The sequence below is a fragment of the Petromyzon marinus genome, chromosome 44 (genome assembly GCF_048934315.1).
Source record: "Petromyzon marinus isolate PM22_M1 ecotype Great Lakes invasive population chromosome 44, UKy_Petmar_22M1.pri1.0, whole genome shotgun sequence".
Lineage (NCBI taxonomy): Eukaryota > Metazoa > Chordata > Hyperoartia > Petromyzontiformes > Petromyzontidae > Petromyzon > Petromyzon marinus.
Window position 1 is genome coordinate 2,416,940 of NC_133710.1, and position 24,721 is coordinate 2,441,660.

At 49.2% G+C, this 24,721-nt stretch overlaps 1 long non-coding RNA gene across 1 annotated transcript; it reads left to right on the forward strand.

Annotated features, from left to right (window-relative positions):
* Positions 1-7,838: 7,838 nt before the first annotated feature.
* Positions 7,839-24,453, forward strand: LOC142930878 (uncharacterized). Its single transcript, XR_012946850.1, has 3 exons — positions 7,839-8,016; positions 12,989-18,336; positions 20,144-24,453. It is a non-coding gene; the product is annotated as an uncharacterized LOC142930878 (long non-coding RNA).
* The last annotated feature ends 268 nt before the right edge of the window (positions 24,454-24,721 follow it).

Consider the following 24,721-nt stretch of genomic DNA (forward strand, 5'->3'; position numbering starts at 1 on the left):
TATTGAGTTTCCATCACATTTACAAGAAAATGAAGCCCCTGTAGGAGGAATGAATAGACGGATGCATAGTTGGATGGTGAGTGGAGCAAGCCTCTGAGTCAGTTATAGCATAAAGCCAAAGGTGGAATTCCCATCACCATCACTGGTCATGTTTATGGAGAACTGTCAGTACATGTCACCTCTAAAGTATATATTCAAGATCGCGTGGAAAAGATTCGGCTATTCTGACATGGACATTTAACGGCAGTGGAAATTACACATTCCTCTGACGAGGACCAGCCGACCTCCATTATGTAAACCACTATTTACTTGAAACTGAGTTCGACATTTTTAATCAACCCTTAGGGAACTGATACATTGCATTGCAGGACCACGAGAGAAGGTAACGGTTTTGGGAGAATGCCACCCAGCAATGGCTTCATTATTACCGATGGTGAGTGGGATGATTGTGCTGAATTTACCCTCTTAACCGGAATTTCAATTTAAATGCTTCCACGTGCGAGCCGGGCACTTGCCCGCACCACATGCCCTAGGCCATCCCGTAAATAGTCATCCATTAGCTCGAGCGGGAATCAAACCGTCAACTCCATGCCAACTAGCTCAGAGGCACGTGTGCTCACCACTCGACCGTGGAGCCCCTCCTATTGGCACGAGCAAACTGATGTTGCGCTCGCTGTGAAGCTTGATGTCTAAAGGCATATCTAAGCAGAGCTCCGTGTGGATTTACGTGTCCTCCACGTGTGAATAACAAAACTATGTTTGAGTGCATGAACCTCCTGGCTATCCAGACACATATTATCCAGCAGTATTTAAATGAGCAAACATGGAACCAGTATCGACTTTCTGAGTCTCATCTGGGTCTCATCAGCAGTGTGGTCCGTTTAAATGACACCTGGTTACCCGATGATATTGGCAAGAACTTTCTATCTAAACTGCAGTTGGGGCCCTGTTCGATACTCAGGGCCAATAGTTGTATATTGTTAGCTTGTGGAGGAAGTTCGATAGTGTTGTTGGTGGTGGTGGTGCTAATGTTGTAGCTACCAAGCTACCATCGTTAAAGTTGCATGCCGCCCAGCAACATCATCATCATCATCATCTGCTCCGCATGCCTGCTCAGGAACATTCAAACAAAATTACTGCAAGTACGATCATGAGATAAAAAAAATACCCCAAACCTGTAGAAAATGTGTCGTGCTCAATACATTTTTAAAAACATTTTCATGTGTACATTTTCAGGAAAAATATAAATGCAGAAAAAATAAATGCAAATCAAAGATGAACTATTATTCATCACATGAAGGGACAGTGACCCCTTGCCATAGAATGTGTGCAGCAGCGAGCCTGAGGCCCGTGGTGGAAATTCCACATTTTTATGGTGGAATCAGGTCCCTGTGTGCACAACAGGCGCAGCCACTTGGTTCAGCCTCATCAAGTGGTGCTTATTTTACTCACCCCAGACGATTGATTCATGATCATCATCATTTTAATGATGATGTTGATGATGATACAAAACTGGCTGGGATTCGAACTCACAATCTCATGTGAGTCGATGATGACGACGATGATCATTATTTGATTCTGGTCTAAACATTCTAAACCATAATGACGAATCACAAAACATTTTCCAATACTACTCATTGGTTTTTTCGGTAAGGTCACGTATGTAGAAATACAATAAAATTATATTAAAACAAAAAAACAATCACGACGTTTCGATCACAACGCAAGCGATCTTCATCAGGTGTCAAGAACAAATGACGGAGGTAAATACAACAAAAAGATGAGAGACGAGAATTCAACAAACCTGAAATAAACATTATGTGAAGCACATCCAGTCAGGATGTGCTTCTAACACAGTTAGACACTTCCTGGCGGACCACGAATTTCAGAAGAGTGTAAAATTTCGTGTTCAACCTTTGGATTGCACATACCAGCATAGATAGAATTAAACATACGAGGTACACGGTCAGTTGAAATACATATACAAGTCCACCAAGGGGTAAGGAGGGAGGAAAGACGGACAGGGAGGCAGAGAGAGAGAGGGGGGGCAGCTCAAAAAAGGACCACCTCTTGTAAATACAAAACGGCAGCTCAAAAAATGACCACCTCTTGTAAATATAAAACGGCAGCTCAAAAAAGGGCACATCTTACACATAATTACAACGGTAACTTCCCCGTAGAAGTGTGATAATAAAGTATTAAAGCTTTCGTGACTGCATAAAATTACTCATTGTTTTTTTCGGTAAAGTCACGTATGTAGAAATACAATAAAATTATATTAAAACAAAAAAACCAAACCTGTTTTCAGGTTTGTTGAATTCTCGTCTCTCATCTTTTTGTTGTATTTACCTCCGTGATTTGTTCTTGACCCCTGATGAAGATCGCTTGCGTTGTGATCGAAACGTCGTGATTGTTTTTTGTTTTAATATAATTTTATTGTATTTCTACATACGTGACTTTACCGAAAAAAACAATGAGTAATTTTATACAGTCACGAAAGCTTTAATACTTTATTATTTCGCAATACTCTTAACCGCTGATCTACCTTTATTGGAGGCATATTTTTTGTCACTGGAGACTTTGACCAAATCCTTCCACAACCACAAGTGCCATCCCACCTGCATGATCATGCAGCAGATGCCACCCTTCTGTGGTAGCCCGGTGCGCTATGACCCCACTCAAAGACATCTGGGGGGTTATCGTGGTACAGAAGCCTGACATTCAGGCCCCACATAAAACTGGATCAAGTGTTGCACTGCTTCAGAAACTTTCAGGAACGGCCCTGCCGACCTCGCATCTGCTCAGTGGCAGTCACCACGTGCCAGCCTGGCCTGGGAGCTCGTCCACAACACAGCTAGACACGCAATTAGATAAGGCAATGTGCGTCATAACGGGAACACTGAAACCGACACCAATCCCCTGGCTCTCTGTACTGATGAATATTATGCCACCAAATATCCGCAGAGACAAGCTAACTGCAAGGGAGTTTTACATGCTTTCTTGCCAACAACAACCACCAACAACCATCATCAACCAAGACCTCAACAATGTACCTCACCACCGACTCAAGTGCCGATCCCCCTTCTAGGATCACGCTGCTGTCGCCCATCCTGGAAACACTCCCAGATCCATAAGAACGCTGGTGAATCGAGCGGAACGACACGGACGTTCAGAATAAACGCCACCTATTTCGAGACCAAACCATCGCACCTCCTGGCTTTGACATCGCTGGAAGACACTGGTGGTGTAACCATCAACCGCATCACAACATCAACAGGCAGCTGCAGCACATCCCCTTCATGAATGGCAAATATTAAAACAAGTTACAGGAGTGCAACTGTGGCCATGCAACCAAAACGATGGATCGGAGAGTAAACCACTGAAGTCTGAGCTCCTTCAACGGAAGAAAATAAAAATTACACGAACTCTCTCCTGAAGCCCTCTCGTGGCCAGCAGACCTTGGCCATGGGCAGCAAGCTCCTGAGCAATATTGCCACCGTGCACAAGAGTTGAATAGAATCTCAATAAAAAAATATATATATACGTATTAAAGAAGTCAATTAACAACTTTGCTGACCACTTGTCGCTCTTCCGAACAGGCCCAGCGGCGGTAAGTGTCAACTCGGCGTTTCCGACCGCACGCCTTGTACCAAGGGGTGGCGGAGTGAGAAAAAAAAATAAACGAAAAACCGCTGAAAGTCTGAGAAACAGCGCTGACAAGCGCTGCCAATTAAAAGTGCGGCCGTGGCCTTTTCCCAGCCGTGCCGCTGCGCGTTCCTGGCAGGGGAAGGTGAGTCACGACTCCATCGCGGCCGGCCCCGACGTCAAACCCAGGGCCCTCACCGCAAAAGCCAAAAACTTAATTTGCATTTGGAGCTGGTTCCTTGCCCTCCTCCCATTACCCCCCCCGCCCCGCCTCGCCACCCCCTATCTCAGCACAGCTGACAGGAACGTCTGTGAGCTCACCTCAAACCGCAGAGTGGAATTTTTTTTTTACCCTCGCCCCGGTTCCCGCTGCGTAAAATAAAAACACTCACGGACACTCACGGACACGCACACTCAAAAAAGACAAAGATCCCCCACATAGCCTTAACAGACTGTAGGGGTAAGTGCTGTTAGCGAGCACCTATGAAGGCCGGAACGGTACACGAGGGGGTGGGTGGCCAGCACCACGCCCGACCGCCTTTGTCTCCCTAGTCGCGATGTTTACACACCGCACCAGGTACTCATTTGAGGCTGAGTCGACCTAGGGGAGGTCAGATAATCGTCACTGGTGTTGGCCGTGAGCGGAAATCGAACCCGGGGCGCCAGGTTCATAGCGCAGCGCGCTAACCGCTACACTACCGCTCCACACTCGCACACACACTCACGTACTCATAGACACACACACACACTCGCATACTAATAGACACACACACTCGCATACTCATAGACACACACACTCGCATACTCATAGACACACACACACTCGCATACTCATAAACACACACACACACTCGCATACTCATAGACACACACACTCGCATACTCATAGACACACACACTCGCATACTCATAGACACACACACTCGCATACTCATAAACACACACACACACTCGCATACTCATAGACACACACACTCGCATACTCATAGACACACACATACTCGCGCATACTCATAGACACACCCACTCGCGCATACTCATAGACACACACACTCGCATACTCATAGACACACACACACACTCGCATACTCATAGACACACACACACACACTCGCATACTCATAGACACACACACACACATACGCACACTCGCGTTCTCATAAGACACGAGCACATACACACGATGAAGGCGTTCTAACGCTCGAGCTAGAGTGGGGAGTTCATCGTCTCGAGATGCATGGTCGTTAGACACGATGTACTTTAAAGATAGACGTCGTGATTTTGGGGTTGTTTTCGGAGTTTTCGTGACCGTTTGTGTACACACGTTTAACGCGCCTTCATGCTAACGAAAGTGACGTTACCCGATGCCTCGTGGACACAACATTTTTGGTGGGAAAAGCGAGCGCGTGCTTTTTGGATTTTTGCTTCAGATTTATCCGGGGGAACAGCTCCCGTGCCGACTTTGGCTGCCGACCTGCAATATGTTTTTGGGGGGGTTTTGCCAAATGGGCGGCCGTTTTTGCGTAATATTCTAAGTGGCGATACAGGCTGTGGAGTTGATGTGGAAGATGACCCAGGACATGAGTGGCGAGAGACGGTACGATTGGAAAGGCCCCCACGTGGAGCTAGAAGAGCTCGGCAACTGATTGACCAGTGTCACCCTTTCGCCTTGATACGGGGATCGCCGCCTTATCGTGGTGGAGAGGTTTGCGCGTTCCAATGATCCCGAGAGAAAAGCCGCCGGGAGCCTCATGGCTCCTGGTAGGGTCACCCGGATAGAAAGGTTAAAGGGGGGGGGAGGGGGGGGAGTCCCAGACTAAAAGCGATCATCTAAGGAGTCCTCAACGGCCGAACAGGCAGGAGACTGTGGGTCTCATCGGCTGCGAAGGCTGCGAGCGGGGGGACAGGCGGCTCCGCTTGTAGCGGCTCGCCGTGCCACTGGACCCAGCCGCGAGCCCGTGGAGCTCCCCCTCCCCCCCCGAGCACCGGGATCCCCACGAAAATATAAACTCCACGTGCAGGCTTTCGTCGGGTTAGTAAACCTGGCGGACGTCACCCCTGGGAATCCCGAGAGAGCGACTATATTGTTAAGAGTCGGAGCCGAGGGTTCGAACCCAGGAACTCTGTGGTGCGGGGTTCCCTCGTTTACAAAGTGTCAGTGATTGCGCAAGAGGTGAGCAGGGACTACACAGACACGTCGCTCCGAGAGGCATTTCGTTCTAACCGTGGGAATATCAGAGAGAGCCTTTGGCCACTCTTTCTAGTTCAGACAAGTTACCGGGGGCAGGGTGGTTCACACTTTTGACTGCGATTTGTGCCGTGTTCGTCTTCATCAACCTTGGTCAATTCACTGCTGGATGAAGGCCTCCCTAAGCCACTGACACCTTTCCTGACTCTGTGATGTAACAATCCACCGAGCACACCTTGCACACAAAAGAAATGCATTTCGCTGCTCCATCTCCTCCGCGAACATCCTCTCGAACGCGTTCTCTTCCTTGACTTCCGCTCCGTTATTACTCTTGACCACCGTCCATCATCATCATCATTATCCCCGTTTAGCCACGACGCATCCTTGCCCAAACCCCCTGACGTTGAATTCACCGTTGGAATGACACCGTTCACCTGCGGGTGTTCCCCAAGCCATTTCTTTTCCCACCTCGTTCTGTCTCTCAACGAATTCCGAGCAAAATGCATTTCGTCATGCTTCTTTGCGCATTTTTACGATGCAGGTTGTGCAGATTGGTCGTAATTTTCGGCAGGATTATAAGTATAACACGAGCTAAGTAGGACATTGATCGAGTGCAATCATATTCACGTGCGTCATCTCTACCGCGCGGTAGACACTGATGATGGTGGAGATATAGTGACCCCACGGTGAGTTTAGTTGCGGGTAATATTTTGTTGTATTTGTGCCTGGCCAGGTTACCCTCTGGCTAGGAGTGCTCGATCGCACTGCCAGTCATCCACAAGGGTAATTACACAAGCTCTACTTCACGAAAACTCGACATTAGTTCATCCTGTGGATGCAATGTCGCCTGCCAATGGAATGTGGAATCTCCACCGATGGATCAGGGAGGGCTACAAATATAGACGAGAACCCTCAGGTTAAACTTCGTATCGAAGCGCCGTGCCCAAGTCATCCGTGCAGATACCAGGGCATGTTTACAATGCATCCGGTCAAGGATTGAAATCTGATTCCCATGTCCGTGACCCACGTGTAGAATCACGTGTGTGCGCGCGCGATAATTGAATGTTTCACAATCCACGTTACGTTGTGTGCAATTGTAGCCGCTTAACGTCACGGCTTTCGAAGCAATGTAAGAACAAAGATTTGATTCTTGAATCAAAATGCGGAAACCCGACGATTCATCCGACTGTGGCGAGGAGTGCAGACCCCGGTAACAACGCATTGACTATTTACGCGGTATGAAGAAAAACCATGGCCCGAAACATCACCTATTTTTTTATTTTAAGGCAGTGTTATTGACGAATGTGTAAATTATTTGTTATATATATGACTCATTGGGGTATTTCTGGGTAGATAAATAAGAATAATGACGTCACCCAGACATAAGGATATAGATAAATAGACATTGCCGCTCTTTGTTAATAAGATAGACTAATATTCTTGGTTCTTTCGGTAAAATAATGGACTCGTCCATCTGAACAAACTGTCAAATCTCTCTCCGTGGTGCTAACGTAAAAAATAACCACCACTTTTTTCAAATTGTCTTGTTGTGGTTTTCACACCTGATGACGATTGCTTGTGTTGCAGTCGAAACGGCGTGAGAATTTTATTGTTTTATATTTTTATTGTATTGTTTCCCTTCTAAAGTGACTTTACCGAAAGAACCAAGAATATGAATCCCTGCAGTCACGAAAGCTTTAAATAAAAATTTAGATAGACTAAACCAAACAATTTTATTTGACCAGGTAAGGCCCGCCGAGCCATGTAGCTCTTCACCAGAAGCCACCTGGCACTCACAAATGACAGCTCAACCAAGTGTCTTATCATCACGTGGACAGTCATGAAAGCTCTATGATGAAGACCACCCCACGCAGCGTCGGTTGTGGGGGGGGGAGCTGTTCTAGCCGTGCTTCACCACGCGGCTTGAGGGGAGGGCCAGCGCCGATGACGTGAGACCGTGGAACCGTGTCCAACTCGTGCGGACGGCTCGCAGCGGCAGCGCGCTCAACTCCTACGCCGACGTTATTGCAAAGGGGTGCGTGGGAGGGTAACGTTTTAAACCGTGGTAGTATGTAAGATAAATAAAAAAATTAAAAAAAAACCTCCCAAACGAAATAAAAAGCAGAAATCTGCTGTAAGAAGTTCCTCGGCGCCGTTTCATAAACGTCACAAGGATCTTGACGGTAAAGCGCCGGCCTTTTCTGTAACTCCATCGCTTTGTCTCCCCGCACACCCTCGGCCGCGCACGCACGCGCGTGCCGTTCTGGCCATTGTGGTGGCCTTGTGGGTTTGTGTGCGTGCGCGTGGGCCGCCAAGAAAATCTCATCAGGAATGCGCAAAGCTCAAGGGAGCAACTTCCCCAGGCGTGGGCTGCGCCGCACCCACCACCCACCCACCCCCGCTTATTGCAACGCGGCGTTCGTTCCCTCTGGGGAGGTTTCGGTCTGCGTCGAGCGCAGCCTCGCGAGGAGAGCTCGCGACCAGCTTCCCCTGGTGCTGACCGCGTCGCTATCCGTTCATCACGGGGAAACGAGCAGCTTGGACCCTCCACTCACCACCACCACCACCACCTCTACCACCACCACCACTACCACCACCTCTACCACCACCACTACCATCACTACCACCACTACCACCACCACTACCACCACCACTACCACCACCACTACCACCACCTCTACCACTACCACCACTACCACCACCACTACCTCTACCACCACCACCACCTCTACCACCACCACTACCACCACTACCTCTACCACCACCTCTACCACCACCTCTACCACTACCACCACCACTACCACCACTACCACCACTACCACCACCACTACCACCTCTACCACCACTACCACCACCACCACTACCACCACCACTACCACCTCTACCACCACCTCTACCACCACCACTACCACCACTACCACCACCACCACTACCACCACCACTACCACCTCTACCACCACCTCTACCACTACCACCACCACTACCACCACTACCACCACCTCTACCACCACCACTACCACCACTACCACCACCACCACTACCACCACCACTACCACCTCTACCACCACCTCTACCACTACCACCACCACTACCACCACTACCACCACCTCTACCACCACCACTACCACCACTACCTCTACCACCACCTCTACCACCACCTCTACCACCACCACTACCACCACCACCACTACCACCATCTCTACCACCACCACCACTACCACCACCTCTACCACCACCACTACCACCACCACTACCACCACCACCACTACCACCACCTCTACCACCACCTCTACCACCACCACTACCACCACCACCACTACCACCACCTCTACCACTACCACCACTACCACCACCTCTACCACCACCACTACCACCACCACCACCACCTCCACCACCACCACCTCTACCACCACCACCACTACCACCACCTCTACCACCACCACCACTACCACCACTACCTCTACCACCACCTCTACCACCACCTCTACCACCACCACTACCACCACCACCACCTCCACCACCACCACCTCTACCACCACCTCTACCACCACCACTACCACCACCACCTCTACCACCACCTCTACCACCACCTCTACCACCACCACTACCACCACCACCACTACCACCACCTCTACCACCACCTCTACCACCACCACTACCACCACCACCACTACCACCACCTCTACCACTACCACCACTACCACCACCTCTACCACCACCACTACCACCACCACCACCTCCACCACCACCACCTCTACCACCACCACCACTACCACCACCTCTACCACCACCACCACTACCACCACTACCTCTACCACCACCTCTACCACCACCTCTACCACCACCACTACCACCACCACCACTACCACCACCTCTACCACCACCACTACCACCACTACCACCACCTCTACCACCACCACTACCACCACCACCACCTCCACCACCACCACCTCTACCACCACCTCTACCACCACCACTACCACCACCACCACTACCACCACCACCACTACCACCACCTCTACCACCACCTCTACCTCTACCACTACCACCACCACCACTACCACCACCACTACCACCACCACCTCTACCACCACCACCACTACCACCACCTCTACCACCACCACCACTACCACCACTACCACCACCATCTCTACCACCACCACCACTACCACCACCACCTCCACCACCACCACCTCTACCACCACCACCACCACCTCTACCACCACCACCACTACCACCACCACCACTACCACCACCTCTACCACCACCACTACCACCACTACCACCACCTCTACCACCACCACTACCACCACCACCACCTCCACCACCACCACCACCTCTACCACCACCACTACCACCACTACCTCTACCACCACCACTACCACCACCTCTACCACCACCACTACCACCACCACCACTACCACCACCACTACCACCACCTCTACCACCACCACCACTACCACCACTACCACCACCATCTCTACCACTACCACCACTACCACTACCACCACCACCACCTCTACCACCACCACTACCACCACTACCTCTACCACCACCTCTACCACCACCTTTACCACCACCACCACTACCACCACCACCACTACCACCACCTCTACCACCACCACTACCACCACTACCACCACTACCACCACCTCTACCACCACCTCCACCACCACCACCTCTACCACCACCACCACCTCTACCACCACCACTACCTCTACCACCACCTCTACCACCACCACTACCACCACCACTACCACCACCACCACTACCACCACCTCTACCACCACCACTACCACCACCACTACCACCACCACCACTACCACCACCTCTATCACCACCACCACCTCTACCACCACCACTACCACCACTACCACCACCATCTCTACCACCACCACCACCACTACCACCACCACTACCACCACCACCTCTACCACCACCACCACCACCACCTCTACCACCACCACCACCACCAACCAACCACCCATCGCCGATACGTTTTAGTACACAAACGTCAATATTTTCCTGTATTTGCGTTTTCTTTCTGACCGTGTTTGCACGGTCGCAGCCCATACATGAAACAATATTGGAAACTACACACACACACGCTTGTAATCGGGCCAGGTCGTTCAACGGTAGAGTGAACGGTAGGTTGCGAGTTTGAATCAGGGTCGTGGGGTTGACTCAGCCCAATCATGATCAACCCTCTGGGGTGGATAAAAAAATATAATTACTTTGTTGGGGGGAAGTAAACAGCGGTTGTCCTATGGAGAGACTGGCCCCCGCCATAGGAATGTGGACTTTCCACCACTGGCTTTGCAGGGCTGTAAACGGGAGATGAGCAACCAATGCCTCATTGCTCATTTGAGCAGAAAATCACTTTGGCTTTGAGTTGCGCCTCCTCGGTTAATGTTTACCGTTCATCACGTTTTGTTATTGTTCACGTGAACATTGCGAGGGCTGCGCTGAAGAGTCCAAGTCAGAGCCGCCCGATGTGTCTCATGCTTCTTCCTGTTCTTGCATTTGCTATCGAAAGTCGATATCCAAGTTACTCCACCACCTCATCATCTCATCCACTTCCTCCTTCTCAGGTCCACCCTCTGTCCCTCTTGAAAAGAAAAAAAACAGTCCTCAATGTAGAGAGACAGCTGTTTGCTGGCTATCTCTGCAGCCACATGCAAGAGGGGGAAGGGGCGGTGAGACAGAAACCGAGACGGTGCCACATCAGCATGCCCATAGCCACCACGCCAGCCCGATTAACGTGGACCAAGGCAGTTTGGATAGCTGGTGCCCGTGTGTCCACGTGTCGGTAGTGGAGATTTAAGGCGGTCTGAGCTTCATGCTTAAATGAGCACTGAGTAGTGCTCATTTCCAGCTGTGGCCGGCTACAACCAAAGGAGGCCACGCGTCCAAGCGGACATCCCTCACCGTGGAGATGGAGCAGTGAGGTCAGCTCGTAACACAGGGGCGAGACGGATTGCGCCATCAAAGGAACTGTGAGGGATGGGGCTTTTAAATCGGATGCCATCATCATCCAGTGTGGGGGGATTATAGATAATGGCTGGCGATAATGGCACGGGCCGTCCAGAGGACAGACACTATACGGGATGGCATCGGGTTTCGTGAGTTTTCCCTCTGCAGTGTGAGGTTGGAGGCGTTCATTGGTTGACGAGCCACGTCCTGCCCGGCAATTTCCACCCAGCGTTGCTCCCCCAGCTCAGCTCACAATGCCGCATGGACGCTTAAGACCCTGTCACATAACCAGCAGTATTCACGATTGCTCAGTGAGGGAGAACGACTCAAAGGCGCAAGGAGGAACAATGAACACAGTGGGAAGGTGGCCATAAAATTGGTCAAGCTCCGAGGCCCTCTCTATCTGAAGATGTTTTCGGCCAATGATTGAGTTTTTTTTTACATGTGGGAGGAAACCGGAGGACACGGAGAAAACCCGTACTAGCGAGGGGGCAACACTCTATCCCATACAAACGTAAAATGCACTGTACCGCATTTTCCTCACAAGCCAGGATACGGCTGGCTTGTCAGGAAAATGTCGACGCCCACGGGGAAGGGAGTTCCATGACATCTGTGTGCGATCCACTAACCTTCGCCGCCGCCTTCGCGACGCCGGATTACAGACTGCCACGTGCGTAGCCACCACCGCCAGACAAATTGATCGATTACCAACAGAATTTAAAATGTCAAGAGCGCGAGGAGATATTACAGTGCAGCTCACGGCACCGTTTACGACTAAAGATTTCTCGTTGAGCCTCATATCTACCGACCTCCAGTAAAAAAACAAGAAACATAGCGATGGCAACGGCGCACAGCAAGGGAGGAAATCAATAGGACTTTCCGCTGGTTAACACCTTTTTTAATACGTACATTAGTGAAGAGTAAGAGGAACCCCGATGCCTTACAGCAGTGCACTGCGGACAGCACCGTCTGGCCGTCTGCACACTGTCTGTTGACGCCTTTGTGATGGTGGTGTGGGATGCGCGTGTGTGTGTGTACGTATCGTATATTGAACTTCTTTCGCACCGTACGTAGCCAACCGAGCTAATCGGAGGTGCGGGGGAAAGGACAACTAGAAAAAGAAAAGTGAAATTATTTTTTTTTACCAGGTAAGACCCACTGAGCTATGCGACTCTTTTTCAGAAGCGGCCCGGCTCTTCGTGTCGTGATGGATGGCAACCAAATAATCCGCGCGACCACGGGGACACGGGGACATGCAAAACTCCAAACATACAACAGGCGTCGAGGGTTGGGATCAAACCCACGACCATCAGGTGGAACAACCACAGCAAGAAACAACTGCCGAGGCGGGCAAAAAGACGGACGCTTGTGTTGCGCCCGAAACGTCGTGATTTAATTAATTTTGTTTTATATCTACGCGACTTTACCGAAAGAACCAAAGAGTATGGATCCCTGCAGTCACGAAAACCTCAAATCCACGACCACTTGTATACCAGGCGAGGGGTTGTTGACACCACGCCACCGTGGCGCCCACATTCAACGTGGGGGACGCGCGTGCGGGGTTTGGACAGATGTGAAATTCACCACCGCCCGCCCCCCGCCCACCCTTCGACGCTCCCGGAACTCGCACTTCGCAAAACCGCAAACGTTGAAAACAACGGACGACGTGTTACTGTGCAAAGCGGGTTTGTTTAAAGCCAGCCTCGAAACGTCGCCTCGCCCCTGAGATTCTCCCTTTTTGGGAAAGAAATTTTAAAATGTTCCTTATTTCGTGAAATATCTTCAATGAGTTATAATATATAAAAAAAAAAATTGAGCAATTGTACACCTAGTTATTTATTTATTTTATCGTGGGGTTGGGGGGGGCAGTATCACTGGCGTGCTTTGCTAATTTTGAAAATTCCATTAATATTCCTTCAGCGATCGCGCATCGTCAGCGAATGACCGCTGGCGTCAAAGGTGTGACCTCGCGCGGCTGCGTTCGCACGAACTGCTCTTGGCTGCCATACACCGGCGTCTCTCTCGAGTGGTCCGCTTGATCCACGGATCACGGAGGGGGCCGACCACGTGAGCGGCGCCATTCCTTCCAAGGTCGCGGTCCACCTTCGAACCGCCACCCACGCCAAAAACGGAGCGAGCGCAATTCGCCGCTGGAGTGTGCGCATCGAGACGGGGCGACGCGTCCACAAAGTGACAACCACAGCCATCTCTCTCGGACTAAGCTCTCGATCGTCAGTACCACCGGGCGCCGATGCCGACGGTGACATTTCTGACGAAGTAGAACCACCGGATGCCAAGAAGGCACCTTTGGCAATCACGTGGTGGAAGGACTGCATATCCGATACAAACCAGCTTGAAGCAATGTCAAGGCCTTCGCAATATACAACAACAACAACAAGAAAACTGACAAAACACAGCACTGGTAGACTCTCAAGTTGGTGTCCAGACTTAAACGTTCCTGGGATCATTTGTGGTTCAGACCATTAATTATTCCTTGTGCCTGATTTATCACGGGGTGTTCTTTTTTTAAATATGTTTTCGTGACTTTTATAGTTTTTTTGTTACACTGTTGGTGTCTATTTTGCCATATAAATGTTTAAAATATAAATAAATGCAAATTACACATTCCTCTGGCGGGGGAAAGTTTGTTAATGGGACAGGCCACTGTTGTCGACTGCCCTTAAAATGCAACTCGTTTTATTGACCCCAGCGGTGTGACGGCCCGAGTCGACCCTTGACCTCGATGTCAACCCCCTGGTTATGAGTCGAGCACTTGCCTGTGACATTACGGGAGCAGAATCACGTTCGAAGCTACGCACATTTGTGACAAAAAGGGGTAACCGACTCGAAGGTAATATAAGCGAAACCAAAAGTGATTTCCTGCGCAAATATATAATGAGGCAGCGCTCATCTCCTATTTACATCCCTGGGCCAGTGGAGGAAATTCCATATTCCCATGGCAGGGGGTGGCGAGTCGATCCCAGGGGTCGGCTACCTGCGGCTCTTGAGCGGCAAGCTACGGCTCTTTAAGGACTGCCGCTTTGTGACGCTACTACCGTCTCGTTTTCACCGTGGTTGCATTGCAGTTCTTGAAAATGACACACGTTATTCACAAACTTGCTGTGCGTGATTTTGACGATCCGCGAATCTGGAACCCTTACAACACGACTGCTGCATCGAGGGAGAATGTGATGAGATAAAGATAAGTTCGTTGAGAAACTATTATTTAATACTCTAATATTTTTTGATTTAAAGCTTTCGTGACTGCAGGGATTCATATTCTTGGTTCTTTCGGTAAAGTCACGTAGAAGGGAAACAATAAAATAATAAAAAATATGAAACAATACAATTCTCACGACGTTTCGACTGCAACACAAGCAATCATCATCAGGTGTGAAAACCACAGCAAGAAAATTTGAAAGAAAGTTGGCGGGTTTTTTTAACGTTAATTTTATTGTTTTATATTTTTATTATTTTATTGTTTCCCTTCTACGTGACTTTACCGAAAGAACCAAGAATACTCTAATACTCATTTTAATTACCTTATGTTCATTGTAACCAATTTTAAAAATGTTGAGTTAGAATGAAAATGTCCACGTATTTAATAGCTTGTTTACGTGTTTGTTTAAGGTCGTTAAAAAGATAGATTATCCACAAAATGTGCTATTCACGAGCAGCTGCGGGACGTATCCCACGTGAATAACGAGGAAATTACTGTATTGAGTGTTTTTTTTTAACCAAAATTCGAAAAAAAAAACGGCTCTTCCTGTTATTTTGATTTCCGATCCCCTGGTCGATACGTAGAACAACCACCGTTGATTTCTCCACACAAAGCAGGAGTCATTTTATCGACCCCAGAGGAATGATGGGCTGATCCAAACCCCCGCCCCCCAAACCAGGATTTGAACTCACGACCACCCCGTTTGCGAGCCGCTCGCTCTGCTCCAGTGGGGCCCTCTTCTCGTGCTGCAGGAGGGACAAACTGTCAACAAACACTGCCTCAGCAAGTTTGTGCGTGAGCGAAAAAAAACACTTAAAGGGCAGAGTTAATTTTGAACTTTACTCTTATCGGGGTTTTAACATTTTAGTTAAAAGAGAGCCTTGAGTTAAGCAGATTAACATTTCATTTAAATGCAATCGTTTACCCTAATCAGGATGCGTGCGTGCGTGTCTGCATGCAAGCATGGATGAATGCAGATTTACCCACAGCTGAGATCTGAGTGTGATTCATAATCTTCCTTTTGCAAAGAGGGAAAACCCCACCGACCAAATACACATCACTCTCATCATCATCATCAGCCGCAAGCCATGTTTTATCCATTGCTGGATGAAGACTTCCCCCACGTCATCCTCATCCGTCACGTTCCCAAGATGCACACGTCATATCGCTTCTGAAAAAATAAAGCTCATTTCATCACTCCGTTTCCTTTGGCTGTCATCCTGTCACCAGTGTCGTCTTGTCATCATCATCCCTTGCAGAGACATGTCCTGGCCAAGCCCAATTTCACTTGTCCGAACAGTTAGCGACGTCTCCATCCACGGAGTGTGTCCTCTTTCCGCCTCTCAGTGCAATTCCCAGCGTGCACCGCTCTGCGCTCTGCGCTCAATTTTCAGTTTTTGTTCCACTCGTATTTGTCGGTGTCCATGCGTCCCATCTCTAAGCCATGCCAGGTAATATGCAATGATTGAAAACTTTATTCTTCAGGCACATTATTATGCTTTTCATCATGACATTTTATTTGGCAAAAGCACTCCACAAATAATAACAATTAGCCACTGGATCTAGGCACATTTAAATCTAGATTAAAAATTAATTTCTTTGGAACCGATTTTTACGTTTAGTTTTGTTGACCTTCCCCCGCATCTCCGATTAGCACGGTTGGCTACGTACGGTGGGAAAGAAGTTCAACATCCATACGTAGTATTCACTCCCTCTCGAAAGGGAGGTAATTACTCAGACGCTCGGGTTAACTTCTGCGCTTGCAAAACAAATGCTGATGGGTTATCATCAGATGTAACTGGATTCCGTCGAAGCCTAAATAACGTTGCACCCACGGTGATGCTCAAGTGAGACAGAGTGCCTCTCTGTTGGCGGCCCGAAGCAATCGGTGAGAATTCCACATTCTCATGGTGGGGACCAATCTTTAGCGCAAGAAAACATCTGATGGCTCCCGACACCACGATATTTTTTCTGTTCTCGGCCATCCGGAGATGATCGGCCGAACGGAACCACCTCCAGATCTTTGATCCCCGTAACCTTCTGACTGCCGAGTCGAGCACTCGACCCAGCATCGCGTTCTCTTTGACATTCTGAAATGAGTGCTTCACCGCACATCCATCGCCCGATATATAAATTTAACATCGTTATCCCCTCCCTGCAGAGCTGGATGAGGTCGGATTAGGTGGAACAACACAAATCAATACAATGTAGTATTGTTTGCGCGGCCAATGATGCCTGGGGGCCGGTTTAATCACGGGTGGATGCTCCGGATTCAAATCCGAGATCTGAGAGAGAGAGAGAGAGGAGAAATCGGGCGTTGGCTCGGCGCTCAAGCGACTCAAGCAGCCATCGTCGTCGTGAGCCCTCTTAACTTGATGCAGGCCGGGGCCCACCTCATTATTCATGTCGCTTCTCACCCGCGAGCGTTCGGCGTGCCACCGCGAGCCGTGGATTTGCGGCTCGACGGAATCTCAGGCGAACATTTGGCGATGCGTTCCGACGAGTAGGGGCGCGCGTGTGGAATCAAACAAAAAGAAACCCGAGGCTTTCGCGCCCCCCACCCCCCACACACACACCACACCACCGATTGATTTGACCTTAACGGAGTTTAACGCCAACACACAATGGGCTGCTTGCCAAGGGGTCTTAAAGGATATTTAAACTGGACAAGCAGATAAGCGGGCGGCTTAGTGTCACCGCGCACACTGGGTTTCGAATCATTAACTCGGGCCGGTTTATTTATATAGAATATTTAACCGAAAGGATAGACTCAAAGGGTTCACCTTCGCCTCGGCCTGTCCCTTCGGTCGATTCGCTTCCACGAGCGGCTTTAGAGGGGGGAAAAAACCCTGCATCCCGTGGTGCCTGTCTATTAGTTTGAGAGCAGGCACCTGTTAACGACGTCGTAAAACAACAGCGCCGCGTATGTGCAGTATCAGCTGGGCCACGTAGACGCAGCCACCGCAAATGTAAATCATCGGGATGTTCGTTTTTGTTGTTGTCGTTGCTGCTGCTGTGTGTAACGTTAAGGCGAAAAAGATGTCCTAACAGAAGGCAAGTCACGCCGACCTCTCTTCGTCTGCGCCGTAAATTAAGCGAGCCAACAATTCACGCGCGCGCGCGCGCGCGCGGCCACTCGGCCGCGTTGCCCTGCGCGCGCGCGCTGCTCACACTTTGGTCTGGAGCGGACATCATCACGAGGCGCTGGCGCACCGCGCGTGGCCGCGGACAACGCGAGTTCAATTCACTCTGGTGGCAAGTGGCTCGACAGCCGCCCCCTCCACAGGGATGGGCGTGCAACTGTGACCGGGTGGGTGGCCCGCGGGCACGCGTTTAATGTCTGTGTCGTGGCACGAAAGCAACACTGCCGAGGGTCCTGGGTTTCAGTGCAAGCAACCCCCCGGGTCGCAATAAAGAGCATAAGGTTCACGGTGTCTGCCCGTCCACCAGTGACCGCGTGAGATCGCGCGGTGCTTCTGCGTAGGTTTTTAGCGGCTGCGTCGTGCGGCTCCCCTCTGTCGTATTCTTGAGTCGTGCCGCCGTCCGTAGCAACGTCCGACGTTTCGATTCCGCGCGGTGGGAGCTTCTAGGAGGAACTAAATTCCGTTCAAAATTCTGGAGAATTTTATTCAGTTGTTTTCGGTTCCTGAAGAAGCTCCCCTGCACGTGGAGCGAAACGTCAGACATCGTGACAAACACGTGGCTTGACCCGAGCTGTATAGCAGCACAACTGCTGAACCCTACGCTGGGTGGTACTGTAGTCCAAAACATGAAAAACAATGCAATTTCTTTTATTATGTTTACAGGTCTCATGGAGATTTCTGTTTTATATTTTGACTTTAAAGACCTCATTGATGACCGTGAAGAAAGACCGTTTCTGCTTATACAGTAATTGCTCGAGTTGTAGAAGGAGTTGAGGGTGGTGATGTGCCTGTTTTCCAAAGTTGCCTTCAACTAGGTGTGTAACCGACACGTGTATGTTTACTCCTATGACTGTGTTCACGCAGTACGCTCACACTTTTTGTACACACGCACGCGCGGTCCTGCGTTCACACTTAATTTGAACAAACGGATGCAATTGGGCGCATCCAATGACAAATTCTCGAATTATAATCACCATGATCGCCATGATTGGCCAACGCCTTTGAGAACGGGTGTGGTTCACACAGAAGAAACATCATTTTCTGTGTAATACATTCACATGCGGTTATGCGTGTTACCCTGTTGATTCGCCTCTTTTGGGTTGAGTCCTTCACACAATTAACTCCAGGTCTCCTCGTCTTCTCATTGTCGTGTGGCTGTTCATGTAGCCGCAGAACAACAACAACCACAATTTAACAATTCGGGTGGTCAAAGCCAGATAACTGCGTCACGAACAGCGGAGTTGTATCGTTGTGATGATGTCTCCTTCGTATTTGTGGATCGGGGCATTGCGTCATTATACGTCGTACGGTGTGTTCTGGATGACCACAGTCGCACACTATTGGAGAGGTTTTTTTTTCCTTCCATTTGTGCATCAGGTTTCATCCGCATCTACTGCCATGGTTTGTGTAGTGGACGCGATTTAGGATGGACCGTGAGCCTTGTGGAAGATCAAACCCCAGGGATATTCACAAGGAGCTTTCCCTGCAAGACAGCTTTCTTGTGCCCAAGATGGTCCCATTTGTTTGATAGCTACAAGGCGTAGTGCTGCTGCTTGGAATCATATTATTAAGTAATACACTTCTTCTTTGGTTCTTTCGGTAAAGTCACGTAGAATGAGAATAAAATAATAAATTGATAAAATAAAATAACACAATAATATTCTCACGACGTTTCGGCCACAACACAAGCGGCCTTCATCAGGTGAAGGGACGAGACTGTCTGGTAGGACAGCGCCGCTTGTGTTGTGGCCGAAACGTCGTGAGAATATTATTGTGTTATTTTATTTTATCAATTTATTATTTTATTCTCATTCTACGTGACTTTACCGAAAGAACCAAAGAAGATGAATCCTTGCAGTCACGCAAGCTTTAAATCGAAAAGTAATACACTGTTTCATTGCCATGCCTGTGCATTTTACCATGTTGATTAAAGGTGACTAATCCAACCGGTAATATGTACCGCATATTTTTCAGATCAACAGAATGTATGTTGAAACTTATTTCACACCGTGTGTGGCCAACCGTGCTAATCGGAGGTGCGGGGAGGGACAACAAACTGAACTTGAAAGCATTCCACAGTATGGTGATTAACTGTGAGTAACCCAACCAGTTAAAGCTACTGCACATTCTCAGATGAACATCATCCATTGCAATTTAGATGACTAAATTAACCCCCTCGTTGGTCTTCGCACCCGATAGGCGCGCAGTACTGACCGCACCTTGTTGTGGGTTTACTCTCCAACATACCGGTGTGCTGAAGCAGTCACTAATTGGCACGTTTTGTTTACGTTTACGTGATTTTTTTGCACACAGCGTTTTAATACGTTTTTTTTTTGTGTGGAATATTTGCTGGTTTATTCCAGAATGTTTCTGTTACGCGTTGTCGCTTTAAGATGTTCTGTGTTCAAATTTTGTTTGTTGCGGTTGCACCCGACTTAAGAGCCGCATGGCTCACAGGGCTAAACCTAATAAATGAAACTTGAAACTTTAAACGTGACAAACCTTACCCATTGCCTGTGTGGGTAACGACACAGTTACTGTATATTTACACGTTCTGGGAGTATCAGTTGATGAAGTCCATCAACTCACCAACAGTTGGGAGCGAACGCTTCCTTGCGGTCCGTAAACTTGGAGTCCCCTTTCAGCCGGGAAGGTGCTGGAAGCTACGCTGGCACGTGAACTGTAATCCAGCACTCTCGTCACGCAAATGTTGCAAAACTCTGTTCCCAAGGGCGTCAACAAGAGGTGCCGATATCCTGGCTGGCTAAAAAGAATGCGGCACAGAAAAATGTTGACTCCACCTGTCCCATCGGTATGGGATAGTGTTGCCCCTTCGCAAAAGTGGGTTTTCTTCGGGTTTCCTTGGCCGATGAGACCTGAACACGTAGAGGATCAAAGAGGTTGGGATGGGATTTGGCGCCAACTCATCGGCTGACAATGAGCGTCGCAGTCGCCGAAAATCGTATTACTGCACATTAAATGTCTGCACGCTGGCACATCTCGACATTCATAATAACTTTGCATTCTGAAATATTTATTTTAGCACAATAACTACAACCTTGTGTCAATCCACTGTTGGTTGTAGACCTCCCGACACACCATGTCGGTCATTGATGTTGTTTGACCATACTTCACCACGCTAGTCATTGGTGGGAAGGGGTGAAAGGCTCCTGTGTAAGTTCAGGATACCATTGCATCACCGGATTGGTGATTTAAACTGAACTAAATATTTTTATTTTTATTTTACCACGTAAGGCCCACGGAACTATTTAGCTGTTTTTCAGAAGCTTATCATGTGGACATTTATAGGAACAAAATACGGAGAAAAATCCACGCGACCACAGGGAGAACATGCAAACCCAAGACCTCCTGTATACCAGGCGAGGGAATCAACATCGCGCCACTACGGCACTGTAGTTTATACTTCAGCCTTCGTCATGTGGCGCTGTAGTAGCAGCAGCAGCAGCAGCCTTGTTACGGCTGTTTCGAGCTATGTGATCCCTCGTGATTGGCTGCCCGCATCACGTGACCAGATTCCCAGCATTCCTCAAAGGGCACTTTAAATCAGCAATGCTTTGTGTGAGTTATCGTTAGTTATTTATTCAGTGGAAGTGTGTGCACATGCGCCATTACATCATCACTCTGCTCCCGCTGGAACGTATCATCCTGGTTGGTTCTCGTAAACAGCGAACAAACTGTGTGATAGGATACGATCCGCCGTGGCCTCAACTCGAAACAGAACAAAACGTATCCGGGAGAGAGAGAGGGTTATCGCTGGAGGTTCATTTCAGGCAGAGTCGAGCCGGAGGAGGTCCAGACTCAATCTAATTTCAACTCCAGCAAATCCGCAATCGTCCCGCAAAGCATGCAGACGCCGCAATTTTTTTTAAATTTGGGTCACAGAAACAGAGTAAGGGTAAAGGTGCACCCCCGAAATTGCCTGCTGGTTCCTAAGTCGGCGGAGAGGCCTCCGCTACAGGCAGCACTACGTACGTACATTGAACTTCTTTCGCACCGCACGTAGCCAACCGTGGTAATCGAAGGTGCGGGAGAAGGACAACAAATTAAACACAAAAGAGCCCCTCTAGAGGAAAATGTTGACCACGATGGGCCAGACAACTTGAAAGTGGTGGGAGTACCCACACTTTACCCCACCACGCATGACCCAGATTTCCATCAATGCATCATCCTAAAATATTATTAATCGTTTGCTGGGTGGCGCCGTGCGCTCTGCGTTCGAGGGCATAACACCCCGAAAAATAACTGTACGGAAAGGATAATAATCCGCGGGCTGTAGAGCCATTGCATTGGCCACCTCACAACTCTGCATCGCGAGTCGCCGTGATGGAACTGTTCCACCAACCCGGTCTAAAATTATGAGCGTGCGCCTCCAAGGCTATCGGCGGGCTCGCGAATTGCGAATTATATGAAGAAGAAAAAAAACACACACACCATGGCAAGAGGTGAAAAAAAGGGAGCAAAACTCGGCCAAATTGTATTGCTTTTCCTTTTCCCCATCGTTCACTCAGTGCGTTTCACACTTCATGAACCCCCGTGGCCGTGATTAATCGTCGTGCGGCAAAAACCGAACACAGCCGGCCGTTGTTCCGCGCTCCGCGCAGATGGGTTATTCCGCGCCTGCAAGAAATACCCAGATGGGCTGCCCGCCTCCCCCATCCCCGCCTCTCCTCCCGGCTGGCTTCGCTTCCCCAGAGGGGACGCGAGTTCGCACTTCAACACGGCACCGGCCTGCCGCACGGCAAACGAGGCGAGAGAGCACGGCACCGAGGGGGGAGGGGGAGGGGGGTGCCCTCGCACGCTTCGCTTCGGCGTTCCCCGGGAGGCGTGGCGAGAGCGTCGCAGCCGCCGGGTCACGACGACGATGCGCCGCGCGCCGAGACCGGACTCCGAGGTGACGTGGGCCGGCGTCGTAATGACCGAGCCACGTGTTTAAGTGAACCACGTCACATTTAATTTACATGGAAATAATTCACACACACAGATGCATTTACAGGGTGGTGCAGATGTCTTGTGCCCCCTCCCCCCCCCCCTCAATTAATTGACCCCTAAATTCATTTTGTTTCCTTTGCTTATTAATTTCTGTTTTCGCACCCATTGGTAGTACCAACAAATATTACGTTTTCGAGCACTAAATGGGGGGGGGGTCACAAGACATCTGGACCACCCTGCACAACACTGCGAGCTTCAGATTCGATGCTTGTCGACGAATCGGACGCATCGTTACACCTCCCCTGCCATTTGCCTGCAGTGTGACTCGTCTGGGTATTTGTTTGCTGCTCTAGCCCAGAGGTTCTCAGAGCGGGCTGCCCGGTCCCAGAGGTGCGTGTCCACAATGGCCCTCAGGTGGCCCGCGGGGCTGCGGTGCAAACGTAGGTTGATCCGCACAATAATGACACTATATTTTGGCTTATATTTAAGCATAACCGAAGTTAGGTAAACTGCCCTGATTCAACTACCCTAACGCTAAGATCTAAATGCCACCTCAACCCCCCCCTTTGAAAAGGTAAAACAAAAGCCGTATAACTGTATTCTTGGTTCTTTCGCTGCAGACGTAGCAAGATCTGAAATCGCTGCAACCCTCAAAAACGCTAAGATGCCAGCTAGCAACCTCAGCAAGGATGAGCGTTTTGAATTATATAAATTAAAAAAGATGGATGACATTGTCATCCTCTCAGCCGACAGGACAATGCCACTGTCATCATGGATAAAATAGAATATAACAACAAAATTCAAGAATTACTCAACGATGGCAGCTACACAAAAATAAAAAGAGATCCCACCAACAGCCTCGTCATACAAACCAACAAAATCATTTCTGATTCAACCGCATCAAACCAAACAGTTCTCTTTGAAACCTTCTGCTGCCAGGCCACCAAGATTATACGGCTTACCAAAAATACATAAAGTTGATACACCTCTTCGTCCCATCGTCTCTACTATCAGCTCCCCCACCTACAAACTAGCTCGTTTCTGTCTGAAATCCTGCGGCCTTTCACTGGAAAAACCACCTCTGCAGTACAAAATTCTACTCACCTGGTATCCACAATCATGGGTATTTCCCTGTCCCCAGACGACCTGCTTGTCAGTTTTGATGTAGTTTCCTTATTCACCAAAGTTCCTGCACCTGACACCATCAAGGACTAAACACTGAGGTACCCTCCCTGGTGAGACACTGCTTAACCAATACATACTTCACTTGGAATGGAACTTTCTACAAACAAACTGAGGGCACCCCAATGGGCTCCCCCCTATCTCCGGTTGTAGCCAACATTTTCATGGAGAAATTTGAGACTGACGCCATCCAGACTGCCACTCTGCGCCCAACCTTATGGAAGAGGTACGTGGATGACACTTTTGTCATCTGGCCACATGGTCGGCCTGCTCTAGACCAATGCCTCAACCACATCAATTCCATACACCCAGCCATCAGATTTATCATGGAAGTCGAAAAAGATGGCAAGCTACCTTTTTTGGATGTCCTAATAAAAAAAAGACCTGATGGTTCAATGAGCCACTCTGTCTACAGGAAAG